The 23388-nt window shown below is 42.0% G+C and overlaps 1 protein-coding gene across 2 annotated transcripts in view; it reads left to right on the forward strand.

Moving 5' to 3' along the window:
• Positions 1-23388, forward strand: part of DMTN (dematin actin binding protein) — a 168259-nt gene that overhangs the window by 143262 nt on the left and 1609 nt on the right. The window lies entirely within an intron of this gene.

Raw genomic sequence — 23388 nt, forward strand, 5'->3', positions numbered from 1 at the left:
AAATCCAGGGCCAAACAGTCTAATTTTCGTACCTTTCGAAATTTCAAGGCAAGTGCGGCATCAACCCCCTCTAATGCAAGACAAGAGGGAACTGTTGCTCAGTCCAAGGCGGTCTGGAGGCCAAACCAGACCTGGAACAAAGGTAAGCAGGCTAAAAAACCTGCTGCTGCCTCTAAGACAGCATGAAGGAACGGCCCCCTATCCGGTAACGGATCTAGTGGGGGGCAGACTTTCACTCTTTGCCCAGACGTGGGCAAGAGATGTTCAGGATCCCTGGGCGTTGGAAATTATATCCCAGGGGTATCTTATGGACTTCAAAGCTTCTCCCCCCATAGGGAGATTTCACCTTTCACAATTATCTGCAAACCAGATAAAGAGAGAGGCATTCTTACTCTGTGTAAGAGACCTCCTAGTTATGGGAGTGATCCATCCAGTTCCAAAAGTGGAACAAGGACAGGGTTTTTACTCAAATCTGTTTGTGGTTCCCAAAAAAGAGGGAACATTCAGACCAATTTTGGATCTAAAGATCTTAAACAAATTCCTCAGAGTTCCATCATTCAAGATGGAAACTATTCGTACCATCCTGCCTATGATCCAGGAGGGTCAATATATGACTACAGTGGATCTAAAGGATGCTTATCTTCACATTCCGATACACAAAGATCATCATCGGTTTCTCAGGTTTGCCTTTCTAGACAGGCATTACCAGTTTGTAGCTCTTCCCTTTGGATTAGCTACAGCCCCAAGAATCTTTACAAAGGTTCTAGGGTCCCTTCTGGCGGTCCTAAGGCCGCGGGGCATAGCAGTAGCCCCTTATTTAGACGACATCCTGATACAGGCGTCAAACTTCCAAATTGCCAGGTCTCATACAGACATAGTACTGGCATTTCTGAGGTCGCATGGGTGGAAAGTGAACGAGGAAAAGAGTTCTCTATCCCCACTCACAAGAGTTTCCTTTCTAGGGACTCTGATAGATTCTGTAGAAATGAAAATTTACCTGACGGAGTCCAGGTTATCAAAGCTTCTAAATTCCTGCCGGGTTCTTCATTCCATTCCGCGCCCTTCGGTGGCTTAGTGTATGGAAGTAATCGGCTTAATGGTAGCGGCAATGGACATAGTGCCGTTTGCACGCTTACATCTCAGACCGCTGCAACTATGCATGCTCAGTCAGTTGAACGGGGATTACACAGATTTGTCTCCTCAACTGAATCTGGACCAAGTGACCAGGGATTCTCTTCTCTGGTGGCTATCTCGGGTCCATCTGTCCAAAGGTATGACCTTTCACAGGCCAGATTGGACAATTGTAACAACAGATGCCAGCCTTCTAGGTTGGGGTGCAGTCTGGAATTCCCTGAAGGCTCAGGGATCGTGGACTCAGGAGGAGTCTCTCCTTCCAATAAATATTCTGGAGCTAAGAGCGATATTCAATGCTCTTCAGGCTTGGCCTCAGTTAGCAACTCTGAGGTACATCAGATTTCAGTCGGACAACATCACGACTGTGGCTTACATCAACCATCAAGGGGGAACAAGAAGTTCCCAAGCGATGTTAGAAGTCTCAAAGATAATTCACTGGGCAGAGATTCACTCCTGCCACCTATCAGCTATCCATATCCCAGGCATAGAGAACTGGGAGGCGGATTTTCTAAGTCGACAGACTTTTCATCCGGGGGAGTGAAAATTCCATCCGGAGGTGTTTGCACAAGTGATTCATTGCTGGGGCAAACCAGAACTGGATCTCATGGCGTCTCGACAGAACGCCAAGCTTCCTTGTTACGGATCCAGGTCCAGGGACCCCAGGGCGACGCTGATAGACGCTCTAGCAGCGCCCTGGTCTTTCAACCTGGCTTATGTGTTTCCACCGTTTCCTCTGCTCCCTTGTCTGATTGCCAAGATCAAGCAGGAGAGAGCATCGGTGATTCTAATTGCGCCTGCGTGGCCACGCAGGACCTGGTATGCAGATCTAGTGGACATGTCATCATTGCCACCATGGACTCTGCCTCTGAGACAGGACCTTCTACTTCAGGGTCCTTTCCTCCATCCAAATTTAACTTCTCTGAGACTGACTGCATGGAGATTGAACGCTTGATTTTATCAAAGCGTGGCTTCTCCGAGTCAGTCATTGATACCTTAATACAGGCACGAAAGCCTGTCACTAGGAAAATTTACCATAAGATATGGCGTAAATATCTTTATTGGTGCGAATCCAAGGGTTACTCATGGAGTAAGGTCAGGATTCCCAGGATATTATCCTTTCTCCAAGAAGGCTTGGAAAAGGGTTTGTGAGCTAGTTCCTTAAAGGGACAGATTTCTGCTCTGTCTATTCTTTTGCACAAGCGTCTGGCAGATGTTCCAGACGTTCAGGCATTTTGTCAGGCTTTAGTCAGAATCAAGCCTGTGTTCAAACCTGTTGCTCCACCATGGAGCTTAAATTTGGTTCTTAAGGTTCTTCAAGGAGTTCCGTTTGAACCTCTTCATTCCATAGATATAAAGCTTTTATCTTGGAAAGTCCTTTTTTTGGTAGCTATTTCCTCGGCTCGTAGAGTGTCTGAGCTATCTGCCTTACAATGTGATTCTCCTTATCTGATTTTTCATTCTGATAAGGTAGTCCTGCGTACCAAGCCTGGGTTTTTACCTAAGGTGGTATCTAACAAGAATATCAATCAAGAGCTTGTTGTTCCATCCTTGTGTCCCAATCCTTCTTCAAAGAAGGAACGTCTATTACACAATCTGGACGTGGTTCGTGCTTTAAAGTTTTACTTACAAGCTACTAAAGATTTTCGACAAACATCTGCTTTGTTTGTTGTTTACTCTGGACAGAGGAGAGGTCAAAAGGCTTCGGCAACCTCTCTTTTTGGCTAAGAAGCATAATACGCTTAGCCCATGAGACTGCTGGACAGCAGCCTCCTGAAAGGATTACAGCTCATTCTACTAGAGCTGTGGCTTCCACTTGGGCCTTTAAAAATGAGGCTTCTGTTGAACAGATTTGCAAGGCGGCGACTTGGTCTTCGCTTCATACTTTTTCAAAATTCTACAAATTTGATACTTTTGCTTCTTCGGAGGCTATTTTTGGGAGAAAGGTTTTACAGGCAGTGGTACCTTCGGTTTAAGTACCTACCTTGTCCCTCCCTTCATCCGTGTACTTTAGCTTTGGTATTGGTATCCCATAAGTAATGGATGATCCGTGGACTGGATACACTTTACAAGAGAAAACACAATTTATGCTTACCTGATAAATTTATTTCTCTTGTGGTGTATCCAGTCCACGGCCCGCCCTGTCATTTTAAGGCAGGTTATTTTTAAATTTAAACTACAGTCACCACTGCGCCCTATGGTTTCTCCTTTCTCTGCTTGTTTTCGGTCGAATGACTGGATATGGTAGTGAGGGGAGGAGCTATATAACAGCTTTGCTGTGGGTCCTCTTGCAACTTTATCAGGTAAGCATAAATTGTGTTTTATTGCCCTATGACTTGCAAAAAAAGCAAAGAACATGTAAACATTCGGTATTTCTAAACTCAGGACAGAATTTAGAAACTGTTTAGCATAGGAGTTTTTTGGTGGTTGTAGATGTGTAACAGATTTTGGGGGTCAAAGTTAGAAAAAGTGTGGGTTTTTTCCACTTTATCATCATATTTTATATATTTTTTTATAGTAAATTATAAGATATGATGTAAATAATGGTATCTTTATAAAGTCCATTTAATGGCGAGAAAAACAGTATATAATATGTGTGGGTACAGTAAATGAGTAAGAGGAAAATTACAGCTAAACACATATTACATATGCGGCATCACCCGCAAAAGCCGGCATCAACAGTTTTTAGTCGGGTATTGCAATCACATATACGGTGCCGCATATAAAAGCGGAGCGTATATTTCACCCTTTAATCTTACTCCCATAAACTAACATAGAACCGCGTTGCAAATTGGTATCACATATTCAGCGCAAGAACTTACGCAGCAAAAATTGTGACATTTTACTCCATTTTCACCTCGCCCACATTTAGGCAGGCGCAACAAGCCTTGCACTAAAAATGTAAGCACTGTAACTCCCTGGAAGTATTAACAAACACCTAACCCATGAGCAGTATCTATCTACCTGTCACCACCACCACAATAACTAATAAAGTATATTAACCCCTAATCCGCCTATCCCCACATCGCAATATGCTTAATCAAAATATTAACCCCTAATCCGCCATCCATGCAAAGTAACTAATTAAGCTATTTACCCCTAAACCGCCAACCCCCCACATCGCAATAAACCTAAATAATCTAATAACTCCTAAACGGCCAACCCCCCACAACGCAAATAACTAATTTAATTACTAAGCCCCCTAACCTAACAGCCCCTAAATTAACCCCAATTACCTAAAATTTTAAAATGCTAAATTACAATTAAAATAAAAAACCTAACATTACTTTAAAAATAAAAAAAACTAAGTTTAAATTAAGCTAAAATTACAAAAAATAAAAGTCTAACATTACAGAAAATAATTAACCATATTATCAAAAATAAAAAAATTAAACCTAATCCCTAAGAAAAAAACAAAACAAAAACAAATAAAAACACCCCCTAATCTAAACTACCAATAGCCCTTAAAAGGGCCTTTTGGAGGACATTGTCCTAAGTTAAACAGCTCTTTTACATTTTAAAATACTAAGTCCCCCCAACAGTAAAACCCCCTACCCACCAAACCCCCCCCCAAAAAAAACTAACACTATAAAAACCTAAGCTACCTATTTGTATGGGCATTGCCCTTAAAATGGCATTTAGTTCTTTTACTGCCCTTAAAAGGGCATTCAGCTCTTTTACAAGCCCATTAAAACCCTAATCTAAAAAAAAAAAAAAACATAAAAAAAATTCCTAAATCTAACCCCCGAAATAGGTACTCACTGTTCCTGAAGTCCGGCAGGGAAGGTCGTCTTCCAGGCAGTGAAGTCTTCTTGGAGCCGGCAATATCTTCTAGCCAGCTCAGCAACCTCTTCTATTTTCATCCAGGACCAAGCCGATTTGGAGCGGAGGTGACCGCGGAACAGAAGACCCGCGACCACAGAGCCATCGAGTGTGGAGATCCTCTTCGTACGATCGTCACCGCACACTGAAGATGGAATGCAAGGTACCCGTTTAAATATGGGATACCTTGCGGTCACCTCCGCTCCATGCCGGCTTGGTCCTGGATGAAGATAGAAGAGGTCGCCGCGCTGGAAGAAGATATCGCCACCTCCAAGAAGACTTCAGTTCCTGGCAGAAGACATTCTCCGCCGGACTTCAGGAATAGGGAGTACCTATTTGTGGGTTAGATTTAGGATTTTATTTTATTTTTTAGATTAGGGTTTTAATGGGCTTGTAAAAGAGCTGAATGCCCTTTTAAGGGCAATGCCCATGCAAATGCCCCTTTAGGGGCAATTGGTATCTTAGGTTTTTTTAATGTAAAAGAGCTGTTTAACTTAGGGCAATGCCCTAAAAAAAGGCTCTTTTAAGAGCTATTGGTAGTTTAGATTAGGGGGTGTTTTTATTTTGGGGGGTCTTTTATTTTCATAGGGATTATGTTTCATTTTTTAATTTTTGATAATTTTGTTTATTTTTTTCTGTAATATATTCTTATTTTTTGTAATTTTAGATTCTTTTAATTTATTAGTTTATTTTTTAAAGTAATGTTAAATTTTTTATTTTAATTGTAACAGTATTTTTTATTTTTTGTAATTTTTGGTTAATTTAGGGGGTGTTAGGTTATAGGTCTTAGTAATTAAATTAGTTCTTTGCGTTTTGGGGGGGTTGGCAGTTTAGGGGTTAATGGGTTAATTAGGTTTAATGTGTTGTGGGGGGTTGGTGGTTTAGAGGTTAATAGTGTTGATAGGTACTTAGCGTTGTGGGGGGTTGGCAGATTAGGGGTTAATAGTGTTGATAGGTAGTTGGCGTTGTGGGTGAATAGCGGATTAGGGATTAATACATATATTAGGTAGATCTCAATGTGGGTGAATGGCTGGTTAAGGGTTAATACTTTTATTATTAGTTGCAATGTGGGGGGATTGTGGATACAGGGGTTTTGACGTTTCGGGTTTATTTTTGGGAGGTGGCTTAGACTTTTACGGGAGATGTAACTTTTTTTTTTTAAGATATATGTGATTCCCCAATGTGCAGGGTGAAATTATGGGCAATGCGGGTTTCAGCAGTTACGCTGAAGCCTGCGGCGTATATATGTAATCTCGTCCATGATGTTTAAATCATCTCTTTCTTTTCAAGGAAAGAAATTGTTTGGCTCTAATTTTGATTATATTATTTCTACTGTTGTAAGGGAGTTTTTCTTCCTCATGACAAGAAGTCCAGGGGTAAATCTAAGGGTTCCAAAAATCAGATTCCTCCTCTCAAAAACCAGGTCTCCCTGGCTCTGCTGGGAAACCAATTCAAATTGGAATAGGCCTAAACAGTGTAAGTAATCTACCCCTACCTCCAAGTCTGCATGAAGGTACGCAAATCCGATCCAGTGACTCTGGTAGGGTGCAGGCTGTGTCTTTTTCAGGGAGCCTGGTTTTAGTCTGTTACAGATCCTCTGGGTTCTAAATATAGTGTCTCAGGGTTATCGTATAGGTTTCAGAACAAGGCCTTCCAGAGGAAGGTTTATTCTGTCCAGTGTTCCAAAGAAACATTTGAAGGACCTAACCTTTTTTCAGTCAGTTTTGGATTTAGAAACTTTGGAAGTTATGGTTCCTGTTCCATTGTTGGAAGAAGGGATAGTATTTTAGTCAAATCTCTTCATTGTCGCAAAGAAGAAGGCGGTAAGTTTCAGACCAGTTTTGGATCTAAAAGCTCTCAACAAGTTTGTCAAAGTTCCTAATTTCAAAATTGTTCAGCAACGTCAGTTTATGTCAACAATTAAAGGATGCTTAACATTATCAGTTTCTGAGGTTCACATTTCTAGACAGGAATTTCCAGTTTGTTGTTCTACCATTTGGTCTGGCTACAGCTCAGAGAATTTTTACAAAGGTTCTGGGTACCCTTCTGTCTGTGATCATAACTCAGGGTATTGGAGTTTTTCCCTACCTGAACGATACCTTGGTTCAGGCTCCATCTTTACATTTAGCAGAATCTCACACCAACAGACTGTTATTGTTTCTTTAACAGCATAGTTGGAAGACTAATTTTTCAAAGAGTTCTTTGTTTCCTCAGACAAAGGTTTTTTTTTTGGGGGGGGGGTTCAGATAGATTCAGTTTCCATTAGACTATAACAGATCATAGAAGGCTGAAGCTGGTTTCAGCCTGTCAAATCCTTCAGTCTCTTACTTTTCCCTCAGTTACTCTTTGCATGGAGGTATTAGGCCTAATGATTGCTATATCGGATGCTATTCCATTTGCTCATTTTCACTAGGCCTCTTCAGCTTTGCATGCTTAGACAATGGTGCAGTGATCATAGTCAGCTGTTTTAGGAGATCTTTCTAGATCTCAGAACAGGTCAGTCCCTGTCTTGGTGACTGAATTATCAGCTTATTTTTCTTTTGATCATCCAACTTGGACTGTGATCAATTCAGATGCAAGTCTTTCAGGTTGGGTAGCTGTCTGGGGGTCTCTGAAAGCACAGGGGGTTGGGCTCCTTGGTAGGTGAGGTTGCCAATACATATTTTAGAACTCTGCTATTCCCAGAGCTCTTCAGAGTTGCCCTCTATTGAAAAGGGAGTCTTTTCTTTGTTTTCAGTCATACAATATCACAGCAGTGGCCTATATCAATCATTAAGGGGAAACTCACAGTTCATATAGCCATGAGAGAACTGTCTGTGACCATGAGAGAATTACTTTCTGTTGTTCGTATTCCAGGAGTGAACAACAGAGAAGCAGATTTTCTCAGTTGCCAGTTTCTGCATCCAGGGAATGGTCTCTCCATCAGGATGTTTTCTTTCAGATTGTGGATCTTTGGGGTCTCCCAGAAATAGATCTGATGGCTTCTTGGTTAAACAACAAACTTCCCAGTTACTTTGCGAGGTCCAGGGATCCTTATGTGGAGTTTGTGGATGCTCTAGTAGCTCCATGGTCCTTTCAGATTTGCTTGCCTATGCCTTTTGGATTCTTCTTCCCAGAGTAATTTCCAAGACCAGGCAAGAAGAATCATCAGTAATTCGAATTGCTCCAGCTTGGCCTTGCAGGGTTTAGTTCAGATATCCAATTGCCTGTCTTCCTCTGCAACCAGACCTTCTGTCTCAAGGTCTGTTTTTCCATCCAGATCTCAAGTCTCTAAACTTGATGGCTTGGAGGTTGAACGGTTAGTTCTCTGACATAGAGGTTTTTCAGATTCTGTGGTTGAGACTTTGATCCATGCTCATAAGCTTTTTTGGTGTCGGGATCATGGTTTTTCCTAGGATTCTGCAGTTTTTATAGGATGGTCTAGATCAGTGCTTTCCAAACTGTGTGCCGTGACACATTACTGTGTCGGCGGCAGTGTGTAGGTGTGTCCCAGCTTTAGCACAAACTTGAAAAAAATTTTTTTCCAACTTTCCACCTGCCTGCTACGCATATAACGTGGTTTACACGTGATTGATACCTAGTGGGTTACAGATCTTCTTAACCTATTGGTGCATCTCAGCTGAAACTGAAACTATTCCCATTGGCGACTTTGGCGGCACATTGGCTCCTGACTGCACATGTAGTCTCCTCAATCGGGTCATGACTGCACGTGTAGTCAATGAGTGGAACAGCAGTGTGTTTGCAGCATGGGCAGTAGTCATATATAATTTATGTGTCCTTATCTCTTTAAACAAGTAAGTTTAACCTCCTGTTTGCTAGTACAACTGAATTACTGTGTCGCAAAATGATGTAGGTCTAAAAAGTGTGTCATCAATATGAGAAGTTTGGAAAGCTCTGGTCTAGATAATGGCCTATCTGCCACTTCTTTGAAGGGGCATATTTCTGCTCTTTAAGTTTTGTTTCATAGGAAGGCTGCCAATCATCTTGACATTCATAGTTTTATTCCTGTTAAGCCTGTTATTAAGCTAATTTCTCCTCCTTGGAATTTAAATTTTGTGTTTTAGGTTCTCCTCCTCTGTTTGAGCCTATGCATAAGGTGGATATTAAGCTTCTTAATTGGAAGGTTTTGTTTCTTTTAGCTATCTCTTTTGCTAAAAGTGTTTCAAAATTGCATGTTACTCACCTTATCTCATTTTTCATCAGGATTTTTTTGCCTAAGGTTGTGTCTTCAGACAATATAAGACAATTTCAATCAAACCTCTAGTCATTTTGTCCATTTTTCTGATTCTAAATGAGGGCAGCACATTATTACCCTTTCTTTGGCTTCTTGGTTGAAACTTTTAATCCATAAAGTTTACTTGGAGATGGGACAACCTCCATCTAAATGGATTACTGCTCATTCTACCAGATTAGTTGCTACTTCTTGGGTTTTCAAGTATGAGACTTCTGTTGACCAAATTTGCAATGCAGCTACTTGTTTTTTGCATACTTTTACTAAATTCTACAATTTTAATGTTTTCGCTTTTTCTGTGGCACTCTTTGGTATTTCACACAAAATCACCAAAAAGCACAGCACTTGCCTGTGTTAGTGCATGCTGATTCCAATATGCTGCAATATCCTCTAATCCACATACCAATAGTCATCAGCACTGACCTTTTTTACATACCGTGGGTCACTAACAAAGCAAGCAGCGTTTCGGACACTTAGTCCTTAAACATGCTTGATTAGCAACAGGTAATACATCAATTTATATCCCAACACCAGCGGTATCAACCAACCAATGTTGAGTTACATATACCCCCCTAGTGTATCAGCATTATATTACAATTAAAATCATTCAATCTGTGTTCCTTATTTCTCTTGTAAGGTGTATCCAGTCCACGGATCATCCATTACTTGTGGGATATTCTCCTTCCCAACAGGAAGCTGCAAGAGGATCACCCATAGCAGAGCTGTCTATATAGTTCCTCCCCTTAACTGCCACCTCTAGTCATTCTCTTGCAGCTCTCGACAAGGGAAGTAGCTAGAGAGATGTGGTGACTTAGTGTAGTTTATCTTCAATCAAAAGTTTGTTATTTTAAATGGTACCGGAGTTGTACTGTTTTTACCTCAGGCAGAAATTAGAAGAAGTGTTTTGCCTGAGGTTTTTGATGATCTTAGCAGCTTGTAACTAAGATCCACTGCTGTTCTCACACATAACTGAAGAGATGGGGAAACTTCAGCTGGGGGAACGGCCTGCAGAATTAACTGCCTTGAGGTATGTTCATTATATTTTTTTCTAGAGAGATATATAAGAAGTCTAGAAAATGCTGACAGTGCCTGATATATTTGAGGTAAGCCTGATTGCAGTGATTTAATAACGACTGGCATCATGCTTGCCGTAAAGGGTAATTTTCATGTTAATTGCTCTGATGGCTTAGTATGTTAAACGTTTACATGTGTTATAAGAAACGTTTTTTACTAAGGGTGATAAATCTTTCTTTGGGGCCTAGTTTTCCACGTGGCTGTTATTTGACTCCTAGGAGTAGTTTTTTAGGCCCTCTGACTTTCAGTGCATGGTGGGAGGGGCCTATTTTCGCGCTCTAATTGCGCAGTAACTTTTACATTCTGAGACATCCAGCTTCCCTGAAGGAGTCCCCTTACATATTGGACCTCTGTAAAGGGTTTTTGTGCCTACAAAAGTCGTTTTATGGGAATGTAGGAGCCACAGCACAGCTGTGGCAGTTTGCCTGTGACTGTTATAACGGTTTTACCATTTTTATGCTTCATTTTTGAGCCTGAGGGGTTAATCATCCATTTGCAAGTGGGTGCAATGCTATTTTAGTCTAGTACATACCAGTGACGTCAGAGGCTGATGAGGCAGTGGCTAGGATACGCCTTCATTCTTTAGATATCCTTTGTTGAAGAAATAGCAATGCACATGGGTGAGCCAATCACATGAGGTATCTATGTGCAGCCACCAATCAGCAGCTACTGAGCATATTTAGATATGATTTTCAACAAAGGACATCAAAAGAATGAAGAAAATTAGATATTAGATGTAAATTGGAAAGTTATTTAAATTTGCATATGGGTTTCATATGGGTTTCATGTCCCTTTAAACGGTGTCTTGGAAAACTGGTCAATTTTTTAAACATCTGATTTTAGTCTAAAAGGATTGTAACAGAAACTCTTGCCAGATAACACAATGCTTGCTCTGATTATGAGATCTAGAAATCCATGTCCATTAAAATATGTTTAAAACATACTTTTTACTTTAATGCTGCAAATTATGCTTATAGATTCTTTCATTACATAAGGGATGAGAGTCAGAGGGGGAGGAAGAGAGACAGAGAGAGAAAGAGACCATGGGGGAGAACAACACATAAGGAGAGAGATGGATAGATAGAGACACACACACACACACACACACAAGGGGGGGAGAGGGATCACTGCATTTTAAAGTAATAAAACAGCAGAGCTACAGAGAGTTAAGAAAATGAGTCTATAATTTAGTGTGAAGTACAGAGGCAAGCTGCTAAGTTAGTGGGTGTAAAGTTTGAGAAAACAAAATACAAAAACGACCCTGCTGTAAAAGTGTAAAAAAACACTAAACCACATTCATTAAATTATCGTTTTCACTAACAGAATCCCTTATAGTAAAATCTTACTTTAATAATAAGATGTGGGTGAAACACTGCTCTCTGTGCCTCTCTCCTGCTCTGGAAGGATTCAGGAAGTGACAGTGGCACATTCCACTGCACTTAGAGGGGAAGAACAGAACTCTCTTTTTCACTTTAGCAAAGCTAGCAGGTTTACAGAACAGCAACAAAATATATGAAAGTTGTTTTTTTCCTTTTTGTTTTGTTTTATATGATTTAACATCCAGCCCCAACCCTATGTTCCACTTACTAATGCCTCTCGCTGGATTGGTTCAGCCCAAATAGGACTGCCTCAAATAAGCAGTTAATGAGCCATGCAATGATCTTAACCACTTGCATCCAGTAGATGGCGCAGCATGTTGTGTAATGGTGGGCAGACCTGCTTGTGCCTCTCCATTGCACAACATATAGCTGTGAGAGAAAAAAATGCTGGGGGAAAAAAATTACAATTTTTTTTTTAAAGCCAATAAAAAAATATATATTTTTGCCCATATGAGAGGTGAAGCACTGCCTCACCTGCCTCTAGTGACTGCACATCACTGGTACATACACTGTTAAAATTTCATAGAGTTAACTGCTTTTTTCACTGTTTTGCAGTTTTTGTGTTAGTTTTTTTCCCTTAAAGGCACAGTACCGTTTTTTATATTCTGCTTTTTCACATTAATTAAAGTGTTTTCAAGCTTGCTGGTCTCATTACAAGTCTGTTAAACATGTCTGACATAGAGGAAACTCCTTGTTCATTATGTTTAGAAGCCATTGTGGAACCCCCTCTTAGAATGTGTACCAAATGCACTGATCTTACTTTAAGTTATAAAGATCATATTCTGGCTTTAAAAGATTTATCACCAGTGGAAACTGACAAGGGGGAAGTTATGCCGACTAACTCTCCCCACGTGTCAGAACCTATTACTCCCACTCAAGGGACGCCCGCTCAAGAGACGCCAAGTACATCTAGCGTGCCCGTAGCGTTTACCTTACAAGACATGGCGGCAGTTTTGGATCATACCCTTACAGCGGTATTGTCCAAACTACCAGGGTTACAAGGAAAGCGAGACAGCTCTGGGGCTAGGAAAAATACAGAGCACTCTGACGCTTTAGTAGCTATGTCTGATATCCCCTCACAATATGCAGAAGCTGAGGAAGGAGAGCTTCTATCTGTGGGTGATTTTTCTGACTCAGGGAAGATAATTCAACCTGATTCTGATATGTCTACATTTAAATTTAAGCTTGAACACCTCCGCGTGTTGCTCAGGAAGGTTTTAGCTACTCTGAATGACTGTGACACCATTATGGTCCCAGAGAAATTGTGTAGATTGGATAAATACTATGCAGTGCCTGTTTACACTGATGTTTTTCCAATACCTAAGAGGTTTTCAGAAATTATTACTAAGGAATGGGATAGACCAGGTGTACCGTTCTCTCCCCCTCCTGTTTTTAAGAAGATGTTTCCCATAAATGCCGCTACACGGGACTTATGGCAAACGGTCCCTAAGGTGGAGGGAGCAGTCTCTACCCTAGCTAAGTGTACAACTATCCCCGTTGAGGACAGTTGTGCTTTCCTAGATCCAATGGATAAAAAGTTAGAGGGTTACCTTAAGAAAATATTTATTCAACAGGGTTTTATTCTCCAGCCTTTTGCATGCATTGCCCTTGTCACTGCTGCTGCGGCCTTCTGGTTTGAGTCTCTGGAAGAGGCTCTACAGGTAGAAACCCCATTGGATGATATACTTGACAAGCTTAAAGCTCTTAAGCTAGCCAATTCATTTGTTTCTGACGCCGTTGTTCATTTAACCAAACTAACGGCTAAGAACTCAGGTTTTGCTATTCAAGCGCGTAGGGCGTTATGGCTTAAATCCTGGTCAGCTGACGTTACTTTAAAGTCTAAGCTTCTCAACATTCCCTTAAAGGGGCAGACCCTATTCGGGCCCGGACTGAAGGAGATAATTTCTGATATTACTGGAGGAAAAGGTCACGCCCTTCCTCAGGATAGGTCCAACAAATTAAGGACCAAACAGACTAATTTTTGTGCCTTTCGAAACTTCAAGACTGGCGCAGCATCAACTTCCTCTAATACAAAACAAGAGGGAAATTTTGCCCAGTCCAAGCCGGTCTGGAAACCTAACCAGGCTTGGAACAAAGGAAAGCAGGCCAAAAAGCCTGCTGCTGCCTCTAAGACAGCATGAAAGATCAGCCCCCGATCCGGTAACGGATCTAGTAGGGGGCAGACTTTCTCTCTTCGCCCAGGCTTGGGCAAGAGATGTCCAGGATCCCTGGGCGTTGGAAATTGTGTCCCAGGGGTATCTTCTGGACTTCAAAGCTTCTTCCCCAAAAGGAAGATTTCACCTCTCACAATTATCTGCAAACCAGATAAAGAGAGAGGCATTCTTACATTGTGTTCAAGACCTCCTAGTTATGGGAGTGATCCACCCAGTTCCAAAGGAGGAACAGGGGCAAGGCTTCTATTCAAATCTGTTTGTGGTTCCCAAGAAAGAGGGAACCTTCAGACCAATCTTAGATCTCAAGATCCTAAACAAATTTCTCAGGGTCCCATCCTTCAAAATGGAGACTATTTGAACCATCCTACCTATGATCCAGGAGGGTCAATATATGACTACCGTGGACTTAAAGGATGCTTATCTTCACATTCCGATACACAGAGATCATCATCGGTTTCTCAGGTTCGCCTTCCTAGACAGGCATTACCAGTTTGTAGCTCTTCCCTTTGGGTTAGCTACGGCACCAAGAATCTTTACGAAGGTTCTGGGGTCACTTCTGGCAGTCCTAAGGCCGCGGGGTATAGCAGTAGCCCCTTACCTAGACGACATTCTGATACAGGCGTTGAATTTTCAAATTGCCAAGTCCCATACGGACATTGTTCTGGCATTCCTGAGGTCTCATGGGTGGAAAGTGAACGAAGAAAAGAGTTCTCTATCCCCTCTCACAAGAGTTTCCTTCCTAGGAACTCTGATAGATTCTGTAGAAATGAAGATTTACCTGACAGAGGCCAGGTTGTCAAAACTTCTAAATTCCTGCCGTATTCTTTATTCTACTTCTCGCCCTTCAGTGGCTCAGTGTATGGAAGTAATTGGCTTAATGGTAGCGGCAATGGACATAGTGCCGTTTGCCCGCCTACATCTCAGACCGCTGCAACTGTGCATGCTCAATCAGTGGAATGGGGATTACACAGATTTGTCCCCTCTACTAAATCTGGATCAAGAGACCAGGGATTCTCTTCTCTGGTGGCTATCTCGGGTCCATCTGTCCAAGGGAATGAGTTTCCGCAGGCCAGAATGGACAATAGTAACAACAGATGCCAGCCTTCTGGGCTGGGGTGCAGTCTGGAACTCCCTGAAGGCTCAGGGATCGTGGACTCAGGAGGAGGCACTCCTTCCAATAAACATTCTGGAACTAAGAGCGATATTCAATGCTCTTCAGGCTTGGCCTCAGCTTGCTGCGGTCAGGTTCATCAGATTTCAGTCGGACAACATCACGACTGTAGCTTACATCAACCACCAAGGGGGAACTAGGAGTTCCCTAGCAATGTTGGAAGTTTCAAAGATAATTCTATGGGCAGAGGTTCACTCTTGCCATCTATCAGCTATCCACATCCCAGGAGTAGAGAACTGTGAGGCGGATTTTCTAAGTCGACAGACTTTTCATCCGGGGGAGTGGGAACTCCATCCGGAGGTGTTTGCGCAGTTGATTCAACTTTGGGGCAAACCAGAACTGGATCTCATGGCGTCTCGTCAGAATGCCAAGCTTCCTTGTTACGGATCCAGGTCCAGGGATCCCAAGGCAGCACTGATAGATGCTCTAGCAGCGCCTTGGTCCTTCAACCTGTCTTATGTGTTTCCACCATTTACTCTGCTCCCTCGTCTGATTGCCAAGATCAAGCAGGAGAGAGCTTCGGTGATTTTGATAGCACCTGCGTGGCCACGCAGGACTTGGTATGCAGATCTGGTGGACATGTCATCCTTTCCACCATGGACTCTGCCGCTGAGACAGGACCTTCTACTTCAGGGTCCTTTTAACCATCCAAATCTAATTTCTCTGCGTCTGCGTCTAATTTCTCTGCTTGGAGATTGAACGCTTGATTTTATCAAAGCGTGGTTTCTCTGAATCGGTCATTGATACTTTAATACAGGCGCGAAAGCCTGTCACCAGGAAAATCTATCATAAGATATGGAGTAAATATCTTCATTGGTGTGAATCCAAGGGTTACTCATGGAGTAAAGTCAGGATTCCTAGGATATTATCCTTTCTCCAAGAAGGATTGGAGAAGGGTTTGTCAGCTAGTTCCTTAAAGGGACAGATTTCTGCTCTGTCTATTCTTTTGCACAAACGTCTGGCTGAGGTTCCAGATGTCCAGGCGTTCTGTCAGGCTTTGGTTAGAATAAAGCCTGTGTTTAAACCTGTTGCTCCGCCATGGAGTTTAAATTTAGTTCTTAAAGTTCTTCAAGGGGTTCCGTTTGAACCTTTGCATTCCATAGATATTAAGCTCTTATCTTGGAAAGTTCTGTTTTTAGTAGCTATCTCCTCGGCTTGAAGATAAGGTAGTATTACGTACCAAACCTGGTTTTCTACCTAAGGTGGTATCTACTAAGAATATCAATCAGGAGATTGTTGTTCCGTCACTGTGTCCTAATCCTTCTTCAAAGAAGGAACGTCTATTACACAATCTTGACGTGGTTCGTGCTTTAAAGTTTTATTTACAAGCTACTAAAGATTTTCGTCAAACATCTGCATTGTTTGTTGTCTACTCTGGACAGAGGAGAGGCCAAAAGGCTTCGGCAACTTCTCTCTCTTTTTGGCTAAGGAGTATAATACGCTTAGCTTATGAGACTGCTGGCCAGCAGCCTCCTGAAAGAATTACAGCTCATTCTACTAGAGCGGTAGCTTCCACATGGGCTTTTAAGAATGAGGTCTTACAGGCAGTGGTGCCTTCCGTTTAAGCGCCTGCCTTGTCCCTCCCTTCATCCGTGTCCTATAGCTTTGGTATTGGTATCCCACAAGTAATGGATGATCCGTGGACTGGATACACCTTACAAGAGAAAACAAAATTTATGCTTACCTGATAAATTTCTTTCTCTTGTGGTGTATCCAGTCCACGGCCCACCCTGTCATTTTAAGGCAGGTGTTTTTTATTTTATTTTTAAACTACAGTCACCACTGCACCCTATAGTTTCTCCTTTCTCTTGCTTGTCTTTGGTCGAATGACTGGAGGTGGAAGTTAAGGGGAGGAGCTATATAGACAGCTCTGCTGTGGGTGATCCTCTTGCAGCTTCCTGTTGGGAAGGAGAATATCCCACAAGTAATGGATGATTCGTGGACTGGATACACCACAAGAGAAAGAAATTTATCAGGTAAGCATAAATTTTGTTTTTTAACAAAAAGTAATGTTCTTCAGGCAGTAGTTTCAGCATAAGTTTTTGTTTTGTGCCTGTAGGTCATTTTAAGTGCAGATTTAAAAAACAAAAACAAAAAAAAACTTCCAAGTTGTGTATTTAGCTTTATCTGTGGAAAAATATATTATTTTCACTCTGCCCTTATTTTTTATTACTCTTGGACTCCACAGCTTGGGTGTTAGTTCCCAGGAGTAATGCATCGTGGACCATAGTGGTGAGAGTCCTGTTTAATTTCTGGTGTTGGTTTATTTTTGTGCACATCTTTTTTTCTACTCCTATTATTTTGATCTTATTATTTTTTCCTACCTCTTTTGCTTGGCTATACATCAGACTAGTTTACTAGTGAGATTGGAGAGGTTCATAGAGCTCTTGGGGTTTGGGAATCTTTGCCTCCTCCTAATGGCAGGGAAAAGTAATTCTCAGGAGTATTGGATTGTGCGCTCTCACCACCATGAAAGAAAACAGAATTTATGTTTACCTGATAAATTACTTTCTCCAACGGTGTGTCCGGTCCACGGCGTCATCCTTACTTGTGGGATATTCTCTACCCCAACAGGAAATGGCAAAGAGCCCAGCAAAGCTGGTCACATGATCCCTCCTAGGCTCCGCCTTCCCCAGTCATTCGACCGACGTAAAGGAGGAATATTTGCATAGGAGAAATCATATGATACCGTGGTGACTGTAGTTAAAGAAAATAAATCATCAGACCTGATTAAAAAACCCGGGCGGGCCGTGGACCGGACACACCGTTGGAGAAAGTTATTTATCAGGTAAACATAAATTCTGTTTTCTCCAACATAGGTGTGTCCGGTCCACGGCGTCATCCTTACTTGTGGGAACCAATACCAAAGCTTTAGGACACGGATGATGGGAGGGAGCAAATCAGGTCACCTAGATGGAAGGCACCACGGCTTGCAAAACCTTTCTCCCAAAAATAGCCTCAGAAGAAGCAAAAGTATCAAATTTGTAAAATTTGGTAAAAGTGTGCAGTGAAGACCAAGTCGCTGCCTTACATATCTGATCAACAGAAGCCTCGTTCTTAAAGGCCCATGTGGAAGCCACGGCCCTAGTGGAATGAGCTGTGATTCTTTCAGGAGGCTGCCGTCCGGCAGTCTCATAAGCCAATCTGATGATGCTTTTAAGCCAAAAAGATAGAGAGGTAGAAGTTGCTTTTTGACCTCTCCTTTTACCAGAATAAACAACAAACAAGGAAGATGTTTGTCTGAAATCCTTTGTAGCATCTAAATAGAATTTTAGAGCACGGACAACGTCCAAATTGTGTAACAAACGTTCCTTCTATGAAACTGGATTCGGACACAAAGAAGGTACAACTATCTCCTGGTTAATATTTTTGTTGGAAACAACCTTCGGAAGAAAACCAGGCTCAGTACGTAAAACCACCTTATCAGCATGGACCAGATAGGGCGGAGAACACTGCAGAGCAGATAACTCAGAAACTCTTCTAGCGGAAGAAATTGCAACCTAAAACAAAACTTTCCAAGATAATAACTTAATATCTACGGAATGTAAGGGTTCAAACGGAACCCCTTGAAGAACTGAAAGAACTAGATTAAGACTCCAGGGAAGAGTCAAAGGTCTGTAAACAGGCTTGATTCTAACCAGAGCCTGAACAAACGCTTAAACGTCTGGCACAGCTGCCAGCCTTTTGTGAAGTAAAACAGATAAAGCAGAGATCTGTCCCTTCAGAGAACTCGCAGAAAATCCTTTCTCCAAACCTTCTTGTAGAAAGGAAAGAATCTTAGGAATTTATATCTTGTTCCATGGGAATCCTTTAGATTCACACCAACAGATATATTTTTTCCATATATTATGGTAAATTTTTCTAGTTACAGGCTTTCTAGCCTGAATAAGAGTAACTATTACAGAATCTGAAAACCCACGCTTTGATAAAATCAAGCGTTCAAACTCCAAGCAGTCAGTTGGAGGAAAACCAGATTCGGATGTGCGAATGGACCCTGAATAAGAAGGTCCTGTCTCAAAGGTAGCTTCCATGGTGGAGCCGATGACACATTCACCAGGTCTGCATACCAAGTCCTGCGTGGCCACACAGGAACTATCAAGGTCACCGAAGCCCTCTCCAGATTGATCCTGGCTACCAGCCTGGAAATGAGAGGAAACGGTGGGAATACATAAGCTAGGTTGAAGATCCAAGGTGCTACTATTGTATCCAATAGAGTCGTCTTGGGATCCCTGGATTTGGACCCGTAACAAGGGACCATGAAGTTCTGACGAGAGGCCATCAGAACCATGTCTGGAATGCCCCATAATTGAGTTATTTGGGCAAAGATTTCCAGATGGAGTTCCCACTCCCCCGGATGCTCCTCCATCGCCAGGGAACTCCTTGTTACCCCCTGATGGTTGATATATGTAACAGTCGTCATGATGTCTGATTGAAACCTTATGAATTTGGCCTTTGCTAGTCGAGGCCAAGCCTTGAGAGCATTGAATATCGCTCTCAGTTCCATTATGTTTATCGGGAGAAGAGAGTCTTCCCGAAACCATAGACCCTGAGTTTTCAGGGGTTCCCAGACCGCGCCCCAGCCCACCAGACTGGCGTCGGTCGTGACAATGACCTATTCTGGTCTGCGGAAGCTCATTCCCTGTGACAGGTTGTCCAGGGTCAGCCACCAACGGAGTGAATCTCTGGTTATTTGATCTACTTGTATCGTCTGAGACAAGTCTGTATAATCCCCATTCCACTGTCTGAGCATGCACAGGTGCAATGGTCTTATATGAATTCGTGCAAAAGGAACTATGTCCATTGCCGCAACCATCAAACCTATTACTTCCATGGACTGCGCTATGGAAGGAAGAAGAACAGAATGAAGTACCTGACAAGAGCTTAGAAGTTTTGATTTTCTGGCCTCTGTCAGAAAAACCTTCATTTCTAAGGAAACTATTATTGTTCCCAAGAAGGGAACTCTTGTTGGCGGGGACAGAGAACTTTTTTCTATGTTCACTTTCCACCTGTGAGATCTGAGAAAGGCTAGGACAATGTCCGTATGAGCCCTTGCTTTTGACAGAGACGACACTTGAATCAGGATGTCGTCCAAGTAAGGTACTACTGCAATGCCCCCTGGTCTTAGCACCGCTAGAAGGGACCCTAGTACCCTTGTGAAAATCCTTGGAGCAGTGGCTAATCCGGATGGAAGTGCCACAGGTAATGCTTGTCCAGAAAGGCGAACCTTAGGAACCGAAAATGTTCCTTGTGGATAGGAATACGTAGTACGCATCCTTTAAGTCCACCGTGGTCATGAATTGACCTTCCTGGATGGTAGGAAGGATCGTTCGAATGGTTTCCATTTTGAATGATGAAACCCTTAGAAACTTGTTTAGAATCTTGAGATCTAAAATAGGTCTGAATGTTCCCTCTTTTTTGGGAATTATGAACAGGTTGGAGTAAAAACCCATCCCTTGTTCTCCTAATGGAACAGGATGAATCACTCCCATGCTTAACAGGTCTTCTACACAGTGTAAGAATGCCTGTTCGAAGATAATTGAGACCCGTGGAACCTTCCCCTTGGGGGTAGTTCCCTGAATTCCAGGAGATAACCTTGAGAAACTATTTCTAGCGCCCAAGGATCCTGAACATCTCTTGCCCCAGCCTGAGCAAAGAGAGAAAGTCTGCCCCCCACCAGATCCTTCCCAGATCGGGGGCCAACACTTCATGCTGTTTTGGTAGCAGTGGCAGGTGACTTGGCCTGCTTACCCTTGTTCCAGCCTTGCATCGGCCTCCAGGCTGGCTTGGTTTGAGAAGTATTACCCTCTTGCTTAGAGGGTGTAGAATTTGAGGCTGGTCCGTTTCTGCGAAAGGGACGAAAATTTGGCTTCTTTTTAGCCTTAAAAGACCTATCCAGAGGAAGGGCGTGGCCCTTTCCCCCAGTGATGTCTGAAATAATCTCTTTGAAGTCAGGGCCAAACAGTGTTTTACCCTTGAAAGGGATGTTAAGCAAAAGCGCTCTGCGCGCCACGATAGCAAACCCTGAATTATTCGCCGCTAATCTAGCTAATTGCAAAGCGGCATCTAAAATAAAAAAGAGTTAGCCAATTTAAGAGCTTGAACTCTGTCCAAAACCTCCTCGTACGAAGATTCTTTATTGAGCGACTTTTCTAGTTCTTCGAACCAGAAACACGCAGCTGTAGTGACAGGAACAATGCATGAAATTGGTTGTAGAAGGTAACCTTGCTGAACAAACATCTTTTTAAGCAAACCCTCTAACCTTTAATCCATAGGATCTTGAAAGCACAACTATCTTCTATAGGAATAGAAGTGCGTTTGTTTAGAGTAGAAACCGCCCCCTCGACCTTGGGGACTGTATGCTATAAGTCCTTTCTGGGGTCGACTATAGGAACTAATTTCTTAAATATAGGGGGAGGACAAAAGGTATGCCGGGCCTTTCCCACTCCTTATTTACTATGTCCGCCACCCGCTTGAGTATAGGAAAAACATCGGGGGGCACCGGAACCTCTAGGAACTTGTCCATCTTACCTAATTTCTCTGGAATGACCAAATTGTCACAATCATCCAGAGTAGATAATACCTCCTTAAGTAGTGCGTGGAGATGTTGAAATTTAAATTAAAAAGTTACAATATCAGGTTCTGCTTGTTGAGAAATTTTCCCTGAATCTGAAATTTCTCCCTCAGACAAAACCTCCCTCCTGGCCCCTTCAGATAGGTGTGAGGGTATGTCAGAACAGATATCATCAGCGTCCTCTTGCTCTTCAGTGTTTAAAACAGAGCAATCATGCTTTCTCTGATAAGTAGGCATTTTGGAAAAAAATGCATGCAATAGAATTATCCATTACAGCCATTAATTGTTGTATGGTAATAAGTATTGGCGCACTAGATGTACTAGGGGCCTCTTGTGTGGGCAAAACTGGTGTAGACACAGAAGGGGATGATGCAGTACCATGCTTACTCCCCTCATTAGAGGAATCATCTTGGGCAATATCATATCTATGGCATTATTATCCCTACTTTGTTTGGACATTATGACACAAATATATCACATATATTTAAATGGGGAGACACATTGGCTTTCATACATATAGAACATCGTTATCTGATGGTTCAGACATGTTAAACAGGCTTAAACTTGTCAACAAAGCACAAAAACGTTTTACAATAAAACCGTTACTGTCCCTTTAAATTTCAAACTGAACACACTTTATTACTGAATATGTGAAAAAGTATGAAGGAATTGTTCAAATTTCACCAAAATTTCACCACAGTAACTTAAAGCCTTAAAAGTATTGCACACCAAATTTGAAAGCTTTAACCCTTAAAATAACGGAACCGGAGCCGTTTTTTACATTTAACCCCTATACAGTCCCAGGTATCTGCTTTCCTGAGACCCAACCAAGCCCAGAGGGGAATACGATACCAAATGATGCCTTCTATAAGCTTTTTCAGTGGTTCTTAGCTCCTCACACATGCATCTGCATGCCATGCTTTCCAAAAACAACTGCGCATTAGAGGCGCGAAAATGAGGCTCTGTCTATGACTAGAAAAGGCCCCCAGTGAAAAAGGTGTCCAATACAGTGCCTGCCGTTTTTATTAAAACAATCCCCAAGATTTAACAACTATTAAAAGTAATAATCTGCCAAATATACTTAGTAAAGTAATCGTTTTAGCCCAGAAAAATGTCTACCAGTTTTTTTAAGCCCTAATGAAGCCCTTTATTATTTTACTTAAACTAAGAAAATGGCTTACCGGTTCCCATAGGGAAAATGACAGCTTCCAGCATTACCGAGTCTTGTTAGAAATGTGTCATACCTCAAGCAGCAAAAGTCTGCTCACTGTTTCCCCCCAACTGAAGTTAATTCCTCTCAACAGTCCTGTGTGGAAACAGCCATCGATTTTAGTAACGGTTGCTAAAATCATTTTCCTCTTACAAACAGAAATCTTCATCTCTTTCCTGTTTCAGAGTAAATAGTACATACCAGCACTATTTTAAAATAACAAACTCTTGATTGAAGAATAAAAACTACATTTAAACACCAAAAAACTCTAAGCCATCTCCGTGGAGATGTTGCCTGTACAACGGCAAAGAGAATGACTGGGGAAGGCGGAGCCTAGGAGGGATCATGTGACCAGCTTTGCTGGGCTCTTTGCCATTTCCTGTTGGGGAAGAGAATATCCCACAAGTAAGGATGACGCCGTGGACCGGACACACCTATGTTGGAGAAATTAATTTATCAGGTAAGCATACATTATGTATTCAGTGGCTAAAAAAATCATTGCACAAACTAACATATTAATAAATAAAATGATCATTCTTAATACTTGGTTGGACATCCTTTTCAGTGAAATCTGGAACCCATGCACATCACCAAATTCCAGGCTTCCTCCCTAGTGATGCTTTAC

Source organism: Bombina bombina, chromosome 6 (genome assembly GCF_027579735.1).
Source record: "Bombina bombina isolate aBomBom1 chromosome 6, aBomBom1.pri, whole genome shotgun sequence".
Classification (NCBI taxonomy): domain Eukaryota; kingdom Metazoa; phylum Chordata; class Amphibia; order Anura; family Bombinatoridae; genus Bombina; species Bombina bombina.